The sequence below is a fragment of the Oreochromis niloticus genome, linkage group LG11 (genome assembly GCF_001858045.2).
Source record: "Oreochromis niloticus isolate F11D_XX linkage group LG11, O_niloticus_UMD_NMBU, whole genome shotgun sequence".
Taxonomy (NCBI): Eukaryota; Metazoa; Chordata; class Actinopteri; order Cichliformes; family Cichlidae; genus Oreochromis; species Oreochromis niloticus.
In genome coordinates this window covers 29,053,838-29,073,358 of record NC_031976.2, presented here as the reverse complement: position 1 = coordinate 29,073,358, position 19,521 = coordinate 29,053,838, and the positions used below count along the sequence as shown (strand labels likewise).

The window sequence follows — 19,521 nt, the reverse complement described above, 5'->3', positions numbered from 1 at the left end:
GCCTGTTGTCAATACTTTGGTGATGTAATTAATTTGTTTCATTGTCTTTATTAAAGCGTATCTGCTTTAATAAAGACGTATATTTGTCCCCCTCCATGTATCTGAGTTCCCATGCCTTATTTCTCCTCCTTGTGTTTTATTCCATGTTTTCCCAGCCCGTTATGTCTGTGCTCTCCCCGTGTTCTCTCTCTCCCTCCTGTCATGCGTCTCTGTGTACTTCCTGTTTTACTTTGATAGTCTCCCATCAGTGTATGTCACGTTGTGTTGCTCCTGCCCTGTCTTGTTGTAATTATTAGTATCAGCTGTGTTCCCTGTGTGCTCCCACGTCCCTCGTTATTCTTCTGTGTATTTATGTCCGCGTCTCCCTCTTAGCTGTGTGACCTTCCCCGTGAGTTTAGCTTTTCCAGTTTAGCTTCATACTAATGTTTGTATTGCCTTTTTCCCCGTTCTGTTAATAAACCTATATTTTGAGTTAAGTCCCGGTTCTGATGAGTTTGCGTTTGGGTCCCTCTCCTGCCTGCACACAGAAGAAGAGGCAGCTGCACAGCGTAAAGACACAGAATAACTCCGGCTTTGTCTTTTTTTTTTCCATTCTTGCTAAACAATAGAGCTCAACACTAAATATGTTTTATTTTATTTAAGCAAATGCTCGCTACGCAGGGGGAACAAATTTTGTCGGTGATACCTACCTTGGCACAACACTGATCCTGCCACAATTTGCTCCCCCGGTTTAAATCACAGACAAACAGTATCCCACAGGAACTTGTCCGTGATCTGGAGTGGGGACTCCATCCTTTTCCGTCTGATGACCATGGCCTCCGATTTAAAGGTGCTGATTCTCATTCCCACCCCTTCACACTTGGCTGTGAACCATTCCAGAGTGAGCTGGAGGCCATCACCCGATGAAGCCAACAGAACCACATCATCTGCAAAAAGCAGAGATGAGATTCTGAGACCACCCAAGTGAAAGTCTTTCATCACTTGGCTATGCCTAGAAATCAGATACATAAAAATTATGAACAGAATCGGTGACAAAGGGCAGCCCTGGCAGAGCCCATCACCCAACAGCTGTGTGGAGTCTCTTCTGCTGGGTCCAGGTGCAGTGTGTGTGAACCATGTGTCTGGGTGAGTGGCAATGTGTCCTTCACAGTGCTATGTGTCTCCTTCTCTGGGTGGAATCTGACCTTGTTTCTCCTCTGGAGAAACTACTCTTCACAAAACTACTCTTCACCTGATTGTCAGCTAACCAGTGTTAGTTTTTACCTATTACCATCTCAGCTACAGCTCCTTCATGGACTCCGCTCTGCACACTCACCTGCCTGTCTCCCCGCCACTCCACCCTGGATCTGTTTGTTCACTAACTCACCCAGACATCCACAGTCTAGCTCCCTCCTGTCACGTACCTCCGCCTGCAAACAAGTAAGATGTTAAATATCACCTGTTTGGATCAGTCACATCAATCCCCTCTCAACGCTTTCACTTTGCTCTCCCTCTGTGGGTTTGTTCTCCGGCTCACTTACCCCTGTTCCCTCGTCAGGTCCGATACCATCTCTGGCTCCAAGCTTTAGGTTTGGAGACCCCTTTACATCATGTTCATGGTTATCTGTCAATATGTTATGTTCATAGTCATTGTGTATTGTATATAGCGCTTAGCTCACATTCACAGAATCTAGTATGTATGTATTTGAGCTGCAAATTTGCATTGCTTTGGGTAGAATGTTGATTAATAATGAAATGAAGTAGCTCCCTCTCTTTGTTTATAAATTTATAAACAATAAATTTGCCCTGTTTAGATTTGGCGCAGTCTGTGAGCAAACAGGTATTTGATCCACACTTCAGATAAGGTTTGCCAGTTGTTAGTATGTCCCTAGCTCTGTACAGCACTACAAATCTGATCGAGACAGCATTAGATTTGAGATTTCTCACAGGTAATGGCAGTATGTTTTTAAATATTAGATTGGATTTAAGTGACAATTTTACACCATTCAACTGAAAACTTGTAGCAGACTGCCTTTGACTTCAAATATCAAAATATCTAAAATGAAACTAAATCTTATAGTAAGTCTGTCACATACACAGTGATAGTTTGGCACCTTAAGTGAGAACAGGAAATTGTCAGAGACGCTGTCTTGAGCGATGCCACATGTGAGTATGTTTGAGTAACTTCACTGATCTAGAAGCAAGTATTTAAAGGTATAATCTTAAGAGGAAAACATTTTTCTGCTTGCAACAAAATGATCACTGTTTTAAACACACATCGTCCTTTTATTTTAACTTTAGCTCAATGCTAATTTTTTTTTATTGCCTTTTATTATAGTTGGCATTTGCAGAGAGGCTGCAAACACTTCTGCATATGTGGACATGAAATATGCAGAAGTGAATATTCTTAAGCTCTTTAATGCATTCAATCTTTTAATTCAATTATTTATTTTTTAAACTGAGTAAATTACAGTCAAGACTTTTAGACCATAATGGGCTTCTGTTTCTTCTAATTAAAGGAATGCACGAAAAAAGATGAACCTACATCAGGAGAACCTACATGTCACTGCAAAAAGTGGATGCATCATCAGATTATGATGTTATTGCACAACATATAAACTGAAAAGTCAGGTTTCAGATAGCTGTGTGATTGTAATGGCAGCCTGTTGTCAATAGTGTGGTGATGTAATTAATTTAGTTTCATTGTCTTTATTAAAGCAGATACTCTGGTATTAGAAATTTTAATTTAAATTGTCTATTAAATTAAAGCTTAATATTTGTTAATTATTTTTTACATTGCATTGTAAAGAATGAGATTGTTTTAAATGTAATATATCACACTTTTTATTTCAATTTATACATAGGTGAATAATTTTATTAAACTCTGTCTACAGTTGCAAATAGAGCTCTGTCCATACTCTTGTTTGTTCTTTTGTTTTATCTTTGTAAGTTTAGCAGGTTGTAGCTAACAAGCCTACAATTTTTCTACCTTTTTATCGATCGGATCAATTCACTAGCTCTCTGGGGTCAGTCAGTTACAGCACAGTTTTTCTACTGTTCCTCTTTGACATTGTTGTAAAATGTGGCATGGTGGGATAATTGAAGGAATTTCCCATGAAACACTGGGTTAGGAATATTTTCCTGTTCAATTATTGGATGATTTGTTTGTGTTTGTTTTTGTGTTTGTGTTTGTGTAAGATATAAGCCACACGAATGTGGGAGTGGAGATTTCAGTCTAGTCCAGCTGCCAGCTATTTGGTGTTGAGTACTGGGAATAGTTGACTGGTCTCGATTGTGGCCCTTCTCTATAAAAGAGAGCGAAAGGAGGAATTAGGAAGAGAAAGCAGGAAGGAGAGAGGTGGTACGACACCGTTGCAGCTGGTTGCAGCAGGAGACTCCAGTGAGAGGAAATGATATTTTAAAGGAAAATAGATTTAACATGGCCCGAATGGTTTTGCTTTCAAAATAATTACATTTTGCCAGAAGGAGGATTCATTAAATTAGGATTTATGTGGATTTGTTTTTCATAGAACTGGATAGGAACCTGTTAGTTTGCTGGACCTGTGTATTATGGAAGTGTGGCACACCCAAAATGCGTTGCCACTTTTGTGTTAATCATTTAATTTAATTTGTTTAATTTGTTTATTTGTTATTTTCTGTGACTATGAATATTCAAAATGACTTCGGAAACATGACCAATTTATGCAGTATATTATTTTGTCACATGGACTGTACATAAGGACAGAAAAATGGAGCAACACCTCAGGTGGAACTATTATTTCAATGCAGGTGCACCCCAGTTGCTTTAGGGGGATGGACTTCCGCCCACTATTCAGATCTGAGAGGCAAACCGAGTGCACTGTGTCTACATTGCTCCTGACCTTTAACTGTATTTGCAGGGATTTCTTCTTTGTTATTGTGGCACCATTCCTGGGGCCCGTAACAGAAGTTTCAGGAGGAAACGCTTACTCTGTAATTAGGAATTGACCAACCAGATGACACTGTTCAAGACCTAGACAGGAAGAGCTTGAGAGTTGAATTTCCAGGATCTGGTGTGGAAACACACTCCCTACTAATGCAAGGCTTATTAAGGTGGGTGAAAATGTCATGTGAAGGCTGTGTGCAGGAAGGAGTGGTGGTAAGGAGGACCCAAAGTGCAGACACTCAGAGGCAAAATGTGAAATCAAAACCAGCTTTAATGCTGAACTAAAAAGTAACAAAACTGAAAATTACAAAATAAACTCACGCAGGCAGACAGAATACACAGTATAAGATGAGGGTAGATAGAAACACAGACAAAGGAAAACACGGGGCTTAAATACATAGAGGAGCAATCAGGGAATGGGAGACAGGAGGGAAGCCGGGGCAAATCAGGGCTGACGAGACAAAGGAAGCAAAGCCAGACATGCTATCATGAGACACGGACTTTCAAAGTAAAACAGGAAACACAGACTGAACTTACAGACAGACTCACAAACAGACACTGCAACAGAGGAAAGGGAGACGTGGGACCAGGACAGACACAGACACTGACTGGACAGAACAGAGGGACTATGGAAACCCAAACTTTAGAACTACAAAATCACAAACCAAGAAGAACCGGGGAAAATTGAAATGCAAAACAGAAACCAAAACCTTCACAGTAATAAACCAAGATGAGAACATAAATAAAGGTACAAAACTGAAAACACTGGGTCAACGACCTAGGTACCCTAACAGAAAAGTCTTTCTCTGGAAGATGCAAGACTGATAAGTAAATGACTGCTTGTTCTTATGAGTGACCACCTGTTCCTGTTTACAACCAGGCTGATAATTCTGACCCTGGTGGCCTTGGGCCTTGAATTGCAGGCCAGAACTACACCTTCGGGCACTCGTCTGCTTTGAAAGAAAAATAAACCTTGTGTGCCCTATTAAGTGCGAGCGTGGTGGTTTTCTATTGGTCACTGTTAGAACTTCTTCCTTTCTTGTACCATGGCTGTTTTGTTCTGAGGCCCACTCATTTTTTTGCACCAAGTATCCAAACTTAAGTAGCTGATGGACACAGATAAAAAGATCAATTGGTGTTTCAACTGATCCACACTTCAGACGTCTGCCAGCATTATTCTCTGTACTGCAGGTCTGATCCAGACAGCAACAGATTTGAGATTTCTCACAGGTAATAACAGTATTATTGCTTTTTATTATGATTAGATTGCATTTAAGTGCCAATTTGACACCATTCAAGAGAAGCAGACTGGCTCTAACTTTAAATGGTAAATGGTCTGTATTTATATAGCGCTTTTCTAGTCCCTAAGGACCCCAAAGCGCTTTTACATACCCAGTCATTCACCCATTCACACACTGGTGATGGCAAGCTACGTTGTAGCCACAGCCACCCTGGGGCGCACTGACAGAGGCGAGGCTGCCGGACACTGCCGCCACCGGGCCCTCTGACCACCACCAGTAGTAGGCAACGGGTGAAGTGTCTTGCCCAAGGACACAACGACCGGGACTGTCCGAGCCGGGGCTCGAACCTGCAACCTTCCGATTACAAGGCGAACTCCCAACTCTTGAGCCACGATCGCCCTTAAATATCAAAATATCTAACACCAAGCTAAAGCTTACAGTAAGTCTGTTACTTACAAAGTGAGAACAGGAAGTTATCAAAAAAGATGGGACCTAAGGCAGGAGAGATGGCAGGACACACCCACACAAGGGCAATTTCAGGAAGAGGCCCTGCTAAGGCCATAACAAAAACAATAGAGGTCAACACTAATTGTTTTATCTTAGACTTAGATCTTAGAATTCTTTGAAGGCAGGCATCAAATTCAGAAGAAAGTCAGTAAGCCAATCTTAATGTGAAAAAGACTGAAGAGATTTTTTTACGAGATATATAATGTTGGTGATCACAATCCTCTGGGTCCAGCTATGTAGACGCACACATACAACAAACTGCTGCACTGATCTTTTTTTAAATGGTTAAAAATAATTTTCACAAATACACGTGCAGAGCAGTGCATTGTTATAACAATGTTAAAATGAGGTTCCAGAGCAATACTAAGAGCAGCAGAGATGGTGCAGAATATAAATGGATACAAAGAAGGTTAAATATGCCGAAGTGTTTGCAGAGAGGCGGCAAACACTTCTGCATATTTGGGCATGAAATATGACTAAATATGGAGAAATGGGGGAAATGAGAGAGGAGGAGTTTATTTGAAATTCTTAAGCTCTTTAAAGCATTCAATCTGTCTCAAAGAATTTTATCTTTTTTACACTGAGTACATAAGAAAGCACTTATATATATATAGCAATATAATGATGTTGTATCGCTTGTATGATGTTGAAGTAATGCAAAGATAATGCAAAGATGTTCTGGTGGCACCCCAGAACATGGGGTGCCACCAGCATCCCCTGCCCAGGCGGTACGGTGAGAGTCTGTCCTGGTGCAACACCACCATGCGCCCCGGGCCCGGCATGCAGATCCGGTACACCACTTCTGTTAGCTGCTCCACGACCTCTGCCGGCCCTTGCCAGTGACTACACAGCCTGGAGGATACTCCTCTCTTGCGAGCCGGGCAGTACACCCAAACATTGTCGCCAGGCACGAAAGCTCCCCCTCGGCACCTGGTGTCGCAGGCTCTTTTCTGTCGTACTCCGGCGCTAGCGAGGGCCTGGTGGGTGTAGTCATGAACCGCCCGCGGCCGCAGTCATGTAGCAGTCCATGGCCACCAACACACGCCGGTTCCCTGACTCGGTGACGGGGGGAGGCCCTAGGACATCCACTCCCACTCTCTCCATCGGAGCCCCTACCAGATACTGCTGCAGGGGGGCAGTGGAGCGTTGAGTGGGGCCCTTCCGTGCTGTGCAGGTGTCACAGCAATGCACATGAAGTTCCACATCCCGTCGACAACCAGGCCAGTAGAACCGTCCCCTGAGACGGCGGAGAGTTTTGGCATTCCCATAGTGGCCGGCCCCCACCGAGCCGTGGACAAGCTCAAGCATCTGTGACCGCAGCGACCAAGGCACCAACAGCTGCAGGAGACCCTTGCCCTAACCGAGGGCCCGCCATCTCCGGTATAGAAGGCCGTCGTGGGTCTCCAGATTGTTGTACTGGGAGTAGTAGGCCTTCACTTCGGGCCCCTGTCCTGACACCCCCATCCAGTCTGGGCGTCGCGCCGCCTCCAGTCAGGCCCCCACCTGAACCAATGTCGCGTCAGCCTCCTGCTCCCGCTTCAGCTGCTGCGTGGTCAATGGGAGCCATCCCCCTCCACTGGCTGTGGCCTGAGCAGTAGCCACGCCCAGTGCCTCTCTGGTCCCCTCCGTTCCCTGCTTTTGACTGCACTGGAAGGCCAGAGTCTCTGTACCAAGAGTGATAGCCAGCTTCGCGGTGTCAACGCAGGCCCCCCAGCGGGTCAGGAGATCAAGGCCGATGATGCACTGGTCTTGGATGTCAGCAAGCCAGAAGTCGTGCACCAGCTCCAGATCCTTCACTCGGATCTGCAATGGTTTCTTCCCCCGCATATCAATTCTCTCCCCTGTCACCGTCAGGGTGTCGGTGGGCGACCAACCCATCACAAGCGGCCCAGACGTTCCAGGGAGCACACCAGGTCGTATTAGGGAAATGGTAGACCCCGTGTCCACCAGGGCCTGGCAGGGCTGGTCCTCAACACAGCAGCTCAGGTAGAGTCCCTTGAGGTGCCCGACTAGGCCCACCACCGTGCATCGTTCTTGGAGGGGGGCAGGAAGCTGGAGCGGTGGTCCCCTCGCTACACCACTCCCCCTCTCATTTCCCTGAGGCCACATAGTTCTGGTCTTTGGGGTGGGCGCCAGGCAGTCGCGCACCACGTGGCCAGGCTCATCGCACCGGTAGCAGCGGTTGGTCGGTCAACGGGGACGCCTCCAGGGCACCGAGGGTTGCAGCTGACATATCTCCGCGACCTCCCCCTCCCCGTCGCAGTATGCAGCTCTGATTTGGGGGTAGTTTGGGGGGGGGCACCTGCTGGTTAGGTTGCGAGGCAAGCACCAGCTCGGCCCTTTCAGCCTCAAGGAGCATCAAGGTGCATCTCCTTCCAATGCTAGTGCTAGGTGTGTAGCAGCCTCTTCGTCGCTCCAGCCACTATGTCTCGCTGCTAGCCAGACTTGTGAGAGGTAGGGCTCTAGCGGGGTTAGCCCGTTGTATTTCGGCACCTTAGCTGGCGTTGTAGGCATCAGTGCTCGCTGTTGGGGGCTCGGCCTGTCGGTCGACAGAGGCAGCCCATGAAGCATTGTCCTAGCGTCTGTCGCGATGGGCCGCTGCCGCGGTGCACTTGTGCCGTCGGGACCCGTCGGAGGACTTACGTGGCCGGTCGCTTCCTCTCTCTTCAATCGCCCACTTTCCAAGCAGCGAATACTCTGTTCGACGGCTTGCTCCAGCCTCTGAGTGTCTCTCTCCATTCCGGCGAGGGTGAGCTATCCCACTTCTGACACCAATGTGGCGAGCTCAGACAAGGAGGAGACAGAGGTTTCGTTTGGTCTTGCTTCCCACAGAGTTAGCCAGGGAGCACAGCCGTTTATTCTGCTTTTACTGGAGAACACTGCCGCTAGCCAACTGCTCAGCGCGGCAGCAGCACAATAACAACACAAAAATGGCGCTCTCTCACCCGGAAACACACAGTCGCAGAGAGAGCGTCACCTGTAACCATGGCAACCTGACAACAGAACATAAATGTCAATAACAAAACCCCGAACAGCCCTGGCCCACTACAATGCAGATGAACTTGAATGTCAGTCTCTAAATTTAAGTGGTTTATTGAGAAACTTCCTGAAATCTTGTTGCAAGTAGGAGGAGGAAGACAAAGAAAAGAGAGGCGAGGTGCGAATGAAATACTCTAGTTTAGAGAGTCAGCAGACATCAAGAGAAGAGAAGCTTGAAAAATAAAGTAACACAGGTAAAAATAAGGTTTAATGTGTTTCAAAATATCTTCTTAAAATAACAAATGTAAAGACTTTTTCACATCTGTAGCAGTGCTGGTGAATAAGACCATTATTTATAAATTAAATAATATGAATGACCTAATGCTGTCCTCTTATTTGGCAGTTAATATAGATTTATTTATTATTACAAGTGATTATTATTGTAATGTATGATTGTATTGCTGCTATTGCTGCACTGTGAGGATATTTTTTATTCATTAAATAATATTTTAGAAACAGATGTCACAAAGGTCTTTACCAGAACAACTGTTAGAGTATTGGTATATTTGTGTCACAGTTGGTAAAGAACACATCACTATGACCCAAAGCTAAGCATGCAACATATTTCATTGAGCTGTGTGATGTGAGCTGTTGACTTTTTCTTTGTTTTCATTTTTGTTTTGATTTCTGCATGTTTGCTTCATCTCCTGAATAAGTTATTCTGTGGAGGGAGAGACTGAACGTCTCGAGCATCGAACATGTTTGTTCTCATCTGGTCGGCTCTGTTTGTCTCTGTAAAAGGCAGCATTGCTGACACAGGTTTGTATCTTCTCCTTTCCTGTAATTCTGCTAATCTCTATTTGTATTTTTAAAAATGTTTGTATTTGAAACTTTTTTTTCTGAAATTCATTCAGATGATAAGGATTTATTATCACTCAAATGTGTGCATTTACTATCATCTGTTGACTTGTGTGCCATTTTAATGTAATCTTTTGTGAAACACATCCCGAGATATTGTGAACCAAAATCCATGCATATTTCATAGCCTGGATACAATAGGCTATGAAATGTGAACATTATAGTTGTTGTGTAGGTTACAGCACAAACAAGCAGCCTGTGTAAATAATAAAATTTACTGTAATATATCACTATATTTATCTTTCCCTTTGCATTAACAGGTGCCTCAGCCTTGGTGCAAAAACACTGTGACAGAGGATACTGTCTTAATCTCACTGAGCAAGAACTAACAGCAGAGGCTGGACTCTGTGTTGTGATCCCGTGTTCTTTCACTACTGCTGATGAGTTTACACCCAAACATATAATTTGGTACAAATGTGAAGCATCTCCAACAAAATGTAGTGATAGTAAAATAATATTTCACAGCAACAAAAACACAGACAAAAAAGCTCAGTCTGGGTTTGAAGGACGAGTGTCACGTTTGGAGCCTGATGTGAGTCAGAAAAACTGCAGCATCATCATTAATGATCTCAAAGAGTCTGATTCTGGATCATATCAGCTCAGAGTTACTGGTGTACGGAATGGGAAAGAAGATGGATTCACATTCATTCCAAGAGTAACTGTCTCCATTAAAGGTATGAAAACCTATTCCATGAACAATCATGTAGAAAAAAAAAGATATTAAGTCATGTACAATAACATATTTAGTATTTTATGGTCTTAATAAAGTATTCATTCTTTTGGGAAATTGTTGACCTCTATGGTAGCTGGTACTGCAGCAGTTCCTGATAAAACTTGTGCTTCTCATTAACCATTTTTATTAAATATCTTATTATTTGAACCCAGATTAATGATGTGCTGAACTTTGGGTAGTTAATTTGGTTTCATTAATGCAATTTATTTCCATTAGGTCTTAATGAGAAGCCCACAATAATGATTCCCACACTGACAGAGGGACAGCAGGCCACACTGACCTGCACTGCTCCTGGTCTCTGCTCTGGATCTGTTCCTGAAATCACCTGGACATGGAGAGGAGCAGGAGGGACTGAATCTTACATTACAGGAAACAGCACTGCTTTCAAGACTGAGAGTCTGACTGATGTAACACAGAGACATGTCTCAACTTTAACCTTTAAATCTTCAGCTGAACAGCACAACACCACTGTTACCTGTAAAATCCGCTTCACAGGTAAAACAACTACAGAAGAGGCTTCATCTTTGAAAGTAAACTGTGAGTTCTTTTACAGTCTCATTGTTTTTTTAATCTACTGAAGTTTACAGCTCCATGAAAGCTCTGCAAGAAAGTCAGAAAGTTAAGGAAACTACATGATTGTGTACTTTATATTTTTTGTCTCACAGATGTGAAGGAAGTTAAAATCACTGGGGTGACAAGTGTGAGGGAGGGAAATGTTCTGAATCTGACCTGCAGTGTTGAAAGTTTCCCTCCAGCTCATATTGTGTGGAGAAAGGTTCCTTCCAACACAAACCTTCAGACCAGAAACACTGACCTGCACAATGATACTGGATCTGCTACACTTGTCACCCCGAATGTGACAGCAGAAAATTCTGGGCAGTACATCTGTATGGCAAAACATCTGGACAAAATTCTGACTTCATATGTCAATGTGACTGTGACATGTAAGTGGATGATATGAATATTGAATCTGAGTTCATATTTGCATTAAAATCATACCTGACCTTGTTTTATGATTCTGGTTACATGTTTACAGGGCATACAAAGATACAGGATGGCTCTGGATGTGTGCTTCAGTCAGAGGTTTTGACCTGTGTGTGTATCAGTGAAGGATTTCCTTTACCTACCATCAAATGGCCGCTCCTAGAAAACCACACTCAGTACACTCTCATTACTACTGTGTCAAACTACACAGTCAACAGCACTGTCAGTCTCACTGTAAAAAGCCATGGCAACAGCACTGTTGAATGTGTGAGTAAGAATGGAAATGGAGAGGAAAGAGAGAACCTGCTTGTCTATAAAGAACATGGTATGTGCTTTTCATCTAAACACTTTGCACTTTAACATTTCCAAATTTTTACTACTACTACTACTACTATTTTTAATAAAACCTCTGTTGTATAATTGTACTACATATAATCAGAAACCACGAACATTAACTTTTGTCCTTTTCTTGCAAAAAAACCATCTAGTTTTGGGCTGGGATTCCTAAAAGTCATCATTGCCTTTTTGACTGGGGTACTTCTTTCAGTAATCGTGTGCTGCTTGGTCAAAAATTGCTACAAGTACTACAGGTACTGTAGCAATTTTACGTTACTTTACTCATTTACTTTAGTAATTATGATTAGGTTTTCTCTGTACATAAATTTTAATATATATTTTTAAACATGTTCTATAAAATTAACGTTTTCTCCAGAAAAGAAAAGAAGAGCTCTGGAAATTCTGAGGAGACTTTGAAGATGGAGACACGTCGAAATGATAAACTGGTATTTATGTTCTTTTGGCTTCTTTGATTGGCTCCTGTTAAAACTGGATTTTCTGCACAAATGTTTAGACTACTGAAGTATCCACATTTTACTTTTTCGACTTTTACTATATGTTCACACATAAATGAGCATATCCTGATCCAAGGTTCTGCAATGTTAAGAAAATGGGGACAGATTTATATCACAATTAATTTGATCCTTTATTATGCCCATACCTCATCTTTCCAGTGACTTTAATGTAGTTCAACATAATGCATAATGTTGCTACAAACATACAAACTAATTGCAAACTGATGTGTTAGAAGAGGAATAAGTGGTTATGATGCAATTAATTTTAAAAATGAAAGAAAATCTTCAATTCTGGTTTAAATGTGTATGACTGAAATAAGACTGGCCAGCAACACTCCGAGTCATTGAAAGTATTCTAGTATCTATTCAGTTAGTAGCTGGAAACTCACTGTGATATCAAAAAACGAATATATTTGCTCACACAAAAGTTCTGCTCTCATGATTGACTTTTCCTTGACTCTGAGAAGCAATAACAATAATAATAACAAATATTCACAAAACACGCCCAATAATATGAAAAGAAGAACTATCAGTTTGTTGCCAGAATTTGATGAACAGGTCATTGATGTTGAATGTAGCAGCTAAGTTGGTCAAATCATGGAAGTGCAAATTCATGCAACATTAATTTCATGTATGCAAAGAGTTAAAGCTTAGATCATGCAGCATCTTGTTTCTGTCACACTCTGCACCATCTTTTCAAGTGCATTGTAAATGATAAAAGTAATTCAGGGTTCATTTTTTTTTCTTCAAGCTGATGCAAAAATAAGCAGAAACTAAAGAACTTTGTGTATGAAGCAGAATATAAATATACAAGAGAGGCATGAATAAGTCATATTATTTACTTTGTACTCAACAGATATATGACGGTCCAGCATTTCAAGACAATCAGATGCTAAACTCAAACAGCGGGAGAAAAGAAGTTCAATATGCTACAATTAATTTTTCCCTGTTGAAAAGAAATGGAAGAAAGCAGGAGAGCACGAAGACAGAGTATGCTGAAATTAAGAAAGCAGTCAAAGAACAACATGAAGATGCTGAAGAGGTAAATGAATTGTTAGAGGCCAAAGAGGTTGAGATGGTGGTGGAGTTGGAGATGAAATACCGTGAACCAGAAAATGAGGAAGGGGGGAACGAAGCAGTGTACTCCATTGTGAATGACATAATCAGTGAAATTTGAGAATTGTTTTATTGTGGAGTTAACTGGGATAAAAGTTCCTTGATCTCATCAGATGTATGAATAATGATCTTTTGAACAATTTCCACAATGCTGTGAACCTCTACATGCTACAGCAGGGAACATGAAAATTCATTAAGTCAGCAAAGTGAGCAAATGAAGTTGGACAGAATTGAATTGTTCCACTGTTATTTTGTGCCAATATAGTAGCCCAACATGCATGCATGCATGTGTATATATATTAGAAAACCCAAAACAAAACATGGTACAGGAATGAGCTAGCCTAATTAACTACAAACATCACTTATATTAGGTTAATAGCTAGTTTTACTCATGACTGGTGTTACCAAAAGACATAAATTAAAGGTAGACATTCATACATATTCATCATTTACCATTTATATTAAGGATGCAAAGAATTAGCTATCTCTGCAAGTAGTGGCTCTGAAGATGTGTTAGCCTACTTTCCAACATTTGTTCCAGTATGATTTAATATATATCTCATGTGTGAGCCATGCACAGTAGTTAGCATTGCCAGAGTCATTGTTTCAATGTAGTTACTTCTCACTGTGTGAATACATGTCTATATATCTAGTTAATCAGAATGTTCTTCAATTCAAATGCAACCAACAGGAATGAATAATTTCATGAACATAAAAACAATGCATTTATATTAAGCAAGCATTTTTATAGTGAGCAAATCCAATGTGACAAAAATTTTTAAGTCTTGATACACTGAGCAATTGTATACAACAAATCATAAACCAGTCTTTTTCTTCACATAGGAGTTCAAACCAAATCAAAGACAGAACATACATGTCCCTGCAGAAAACAGCTGATTGAATAAATATCACTCTTTAACACGTTGACTCCCATCTCATCCAACACCTTCACACTTGAGTTATTACTACTCACAAGTAGCTCAAACTCATTTTCATGCCAGTTTAATTAGAATAGGAGAAAGAAATGAGTAAAGTAAACATTTTTATAAGGACGCTTTTCATTTGCAAATGAGAAAATATGCAAAGTGTTAAGGTCAATGTCTGACCCACTCCCACTGTAAATACATGTGTAAATGTGTGTAAATACATTTACATAAATGTTGTGGAAATATTCTGTATGCAAGCTAGGTGTTGTTGCTCAAAGTGGGATATGAAATTATGTGTAGGCTGGTGGAAACAGGGAGGGCATGAGACAGATTGTTAAAATTAAGGTCAAAACGGGAAAGAGAAAGAGACAAGTGTTGTGGATTTTATTATGACATATATACCTCTATAGACTAGATACGTAATCATAATTACTCACATAAATGCTGTGTAATCATATGTGATCATCTATACTATGCACACTTACAATGAAGTGTCTTATATAGTGGAGTTGCTGTGTTAAGCCTTTAACCTGCATGTTCAAATAACACAACCCATATATTTAGATCAAATATATCTACCATTATAGTAATGAAAAAGTTTGTGCCACTTGTTGTATGAACACATGCTGATCAATAGTGTTTGAAAATGTAAAGAGCCCCAGGTTGCCGACCCCTGGCCCTATACGGTAAACAAACCTGGCCCCGCTGGGCATGCACCTGAGATTCTGGTTCTTGCATCAGTCGCCTGAAGGCGAGAAAAACCCTTTCTGTTTGGATGCCTGGGTCGTTGACCCAGAGGTTTGAGTTTATTATATTATTTATCATTTCTAGTCTTTGGTTTCTTGGTCTGTGTTCTGTCTTATGGTTTACGTCTCGGTTCCCTCTGTTGCAGTGCCTGCGTGTGAGTCTGTGTCTTTAGTTCAGTCTGTGTTGTTTCCTGTTTTATTTTGAAGGTCCATATCTGATGTTAATGTATCCGGTTTTGCTTCCCCTGTTTCGTTAGGCCTGATTTGCCCCAGCTGTGTTTCCCTCCTGTTACCCATTCCCTGATTGCTCCCTCTATGTATTTAAGCCCTGTGTTTCAGGTTGTCTGTGTCGTGATCTACCCTTATCTTGCTGTGTGTTCTGTTAGTCTTCCGGTGTAAGTTTATTTTGATATATCCAGTTATGTTACATTTGAGTTTAGCATTAAAGCTGTTTTGAGTTCAAGTTTTGCCTCCGAGTGTCTGCACCTTGGGTCCTCCTACTACCACTCTTGCCTGCACACAGCCTTCACATAACACTTTCTTAGCATAGATAGCAGTTTACATCTGGCATGCGCACCCGACAAAATTGTCAAACTGATTAAAAGTAGTTCTATTGAGAGGAAATGTTTCAGATCATACTTTGAATCATACTCTGTGCAGCTGAGAGTTTGATGAGTGTGATCTCCATATGCATATGCTTTGCTGAATAAAGAGTTAAAGTTGGACTTCACGTCTCCGAGTGACTTCTTGCTATCAAAGAATCTGGTGAATCTGGCGTGCTTCGATAATGTGTAATTGTAAGTATTTTCAAACTGAATTTCCACCTGCAGTACCTGATCTAGCTGATTACACACAATCAATATATATTATTAATATAATATATATGAAAATGTGCTATTCTTGACAGGGGCAATAATGACTAGCAGTATTTAGAGTAATTTACAAGACAATGTTCATAAAGACAAAGGAAGCAAATAAGAAGGAGGAAATGACATAAATGACATTTCAGTTTAAAGCAGAGACACTGGGATTGATCACTCATAATCATCTGACTCACTGAATAGTAGTGAAAGTTAAATGTATTAAAAGCTACAGAACAGCTAGATACATACTGAAGACACCAATAATATGAAGCAAGATATGTGGAATTATGTAGCAAAGAAGAAATTGATAAATAATGGTAAATATGTTTTATTTTTTAGATTCTTCAAAGTAGTCACCCTTTGCTTTGTTGAAAGCGCTGCAATCCCTTGACCTTCTCTCAGTGGCTATGTCCAAATTCAGGGGTAGCATGCTTCGAAGCCACATTTGTAGGCAATTTTGTCTCTAATGAAATTTTGTCAGAATGGATTAGCCTGTTGCATAATTTTTCACTTTGATTTCAGGTGTCTATGAAATTAACCCTCCATAAATTGAAAATTTTCATTTCCATCAAATGATGTGACATCTTTTCATTCCTAGATTGAGGGAGCCTTGTTGCATTCTTTTAAGACAGTTCTCACTTTCTAGAGGGCGTCATTTTCTATCCCCCCTTATCAAAGACATCAGATTATTTGTTACTCTGACAGACTGCCTAGTCTTAAGGAATCTGTCTCAATTTGCTGAACTGACCATAACCAGGAATCAGTAAATCCAGGTCTGAGGTTATTTGAATCATGCTTATAACACAGATATGTTGAAGAATGTTTCGGTGCCAGAATGTTTTAGGTGTTAATGTCACCTTCAGACATGAGCATCTCTGTCTGATCTGTGGTAAATCAGTCAACCTTGTATAAATTTGTTTTTTGATAGTTCCATTCAGTTATTATTGTATCTGGTTTACTTCCCTGTTACCCTCCTGCAATTCTTCCCACACTGCCTTAGAAACCTGTGATCCCTTCTGGAATCTAAGGTCCACAGTTGTACTAGCACATCAACAGCATTCAGGTTTTGGGATTCTCTTTGGAAAACTTCACCTCCCTGCCCATGTTTTTTATTCATTTTTACCATGGTAATGCAGGACTATGCTAGATGTTTCATACACTACAAGGCCTCCTGATTTTTTTCTCCTGTAGCCAAGAAAAAAAATCAGTTTTCTTAATCTATAACATTATTCTACATTATTTTCTTATATCGTTCTACTTATTGGACTCTATGTAGACCATTACAAATCTAAAAGTAGCTGAGTATTTAGTCAATTGAGATCAGACATGAGCATCGTATGGCCTCCAGGCCATCCTTTGGTTGTCCCTGACTGGCTGCATGAGGTTAATGGGAAATCACTGTCTTTTGCAATTTTTATGGAAAGTCAGAATACAGCATTGTTTTACAAACCTACATGTGTACGTGCATGTAGCTTACACACTGGCAGTGTTGTAAAGGTTACTTTTAAAATGTATTCCACTACAGATTACAGAATACATGCCCCAAAATGTATTTTGTAACGTATTCCTTTATGTTACTCAATGAGAGTAACGTATTCTGAATACTTTGGATTACTTAATATATTATCAAGCTTTTTACCACTACATGAATGTACTATTGTTGTGTGATTTATTACTATTACTGAAAGATACTCGCCATACCAATACCAACTAGATTTTAAAATCTTAATATAAAATGAGTAACAGTCCGGTGGACATTAGGTAAGGCTGCACTTCTTGCAGCAATCTCATATAGAAAACTATTCCAAACCGTAGTAAAGGGACCTCTGGCTAATACGTCGGGTTCGTGTCGGGCTCGTAACCGAAACTAGCTTTACTTTGTTGTCTGGGTCAGCTTTGGTAGCGAGAGACAGAGAGAGGCGTTGAAAGGCTGCTCCAACGGAACTTATTGTTTTGGAGGAAAACACAAACACATTAGGCTATACAGTCGAGTCTTAATAGCTTACTTACAACTAGGCTACACTGCCCATGAGGCTACATTCTTTAGGGCTATGCCTGTAACACTCTGGCTATAGACTTCATATTAAATAATTTTTTGAACAATAATTTAAAAAAATATTTTGTCACATCATTATGTGGGCTGCAAGTAGGGGTGACATGGGCCGCGAGATTGAGACACAGGCAATAGGCAGAGTGTTACAGGCATAGCCCTAAAGAATGTAGCCTCAGCCTTTCAACGCCTCTCTCTGTATCTCGCTAGCAAAGTTGACCCAGACAACAAAGTAAAGCTAGTTTTCGGCAATGAGCCCGATACGGAACCAACTTATTAGCCAGAGGTCCCTTTACTGCGGTTTGGAGCCGCGGACCCGTTTTATATACGCACGGAATAGTTTTCTATACGAGATCACTGCAAGCTCACTTCCACCCTACTGTTGCTCATTTTATATTAAGATTGAAAAATGTAGTTGGTATTGGTATGGCGAGTATCCTTCAGTAATAGTAATAATACTACATTCATGTAGTTGTAAAAAGCATGGTAATATATTGAGTAATCCAAAGTATTCAGAATACGTTATTCTCATTGAGTAATGTAACAGAATACGTTACAAAATACATTCGGGGGCATGTATTCTGTAATCTGTAGTGGAATACATTTTAAAAGTAACCTTCCCAACACTGGAGCCTCTTATTGCGTGTTTTGTTTGGGTTTCACCAGTGTGGAATTACCAAAAATAGAGAGGGGACAGCCTAACATATGAAACAGGAAAAGACCACCGTGTAATCCCTTTATTTCAACAAAGTAACTCTATTCTGAATACCACCTTTTTAAACGGTAACTGTAAGGGAATACAGTTACTCATATTTTGTATTTTAAATATGTAATGCCGGTACATGTATTCTGTTACTCCCCAACACTGCACACTGGTTGGAACCAATGTTTGAGACATTTGAGACATGAGCATTTAAGTATTTATTCACTGAAGTAAGAGGTAAAGGACTACACACCCCAGACAATGTTGCATCTCAAGTAGACTGCAAACAAGAAGTTTCCATAGAAACAGAAGGTGTAACAGTGCCTTAGTAAGAATAGTACAGATACCACAGAATATAAATAGATAAAGAAAAAAATCTAAATATGCAGAAGTGTTGCAGAGAGGCTGCATGTGGCTGAAAAACGGAAATGCTGTAAAAGTGTATTTTGAATCCTTTAAGTTGTTTAATGTCTTTAATGTGCCTCAAGAATCCTTTCTAATGTGACTCTTTAATTTTAATACATGCAGCCATTAACAAAGCTTGTTTATTGCTGTACGTGTTGTACTATGTTGAAGTGACGTAAAAAGGAGTGAAATGGCTCATAAAACACTGAGTTAAGTACTTCTGCTGGTGTGTCAAATTCTCAAGTTAAGATACAGGTTTTTAACAAAAATAAATGAATAATAATAATGAATATAAAATATTTATGAATATAAGATATTTAATGTAACAGAAGATACTATATTTATGAAAGCCAGTTTGTAAAAATCTGTACTGTCTGAGAAGAATTTAGTTGCAAAATGAGGAAGAAATAGAGATGAGGAAGTGAAACCTGAGATTAAAAATTCAGCAGAGATCATTGTGCAGAGAAGACTGATAAACAGCAAATATACTGAGGTAAAAAAAATGTATAAAATATATTCAAAATATCTTTTAAAATTCTTAATTCTTTTAAAATTCTTAAAATTTTCATGTCTTTCATTGCTGATAAAAGTAGGA

General features: G+C 40.5%; 1 long non-coding RNA gene across 1 annotated transcript; it reads left to right on the top strand.

Moving 5' to 3' along the window:
• Positions 1-8,817: 8,817 nt before the first annotated feature.
• On the top strand, positions 8,818-9,976 carry LOC112848136 (uncharacterized). Its single transcript, XR_003222081.1, has 3 exons — positions 8,818-8,885; positions 9,348-9,450; positions 9,810-9,976. It is a non-coding gene; the product is annotated as an uncharacterized LOC112848136 (long non-coding RNA).
• The last annotated feature ends 9,545 nt before the right edge of the window (positions 9,977-19,521 follow it).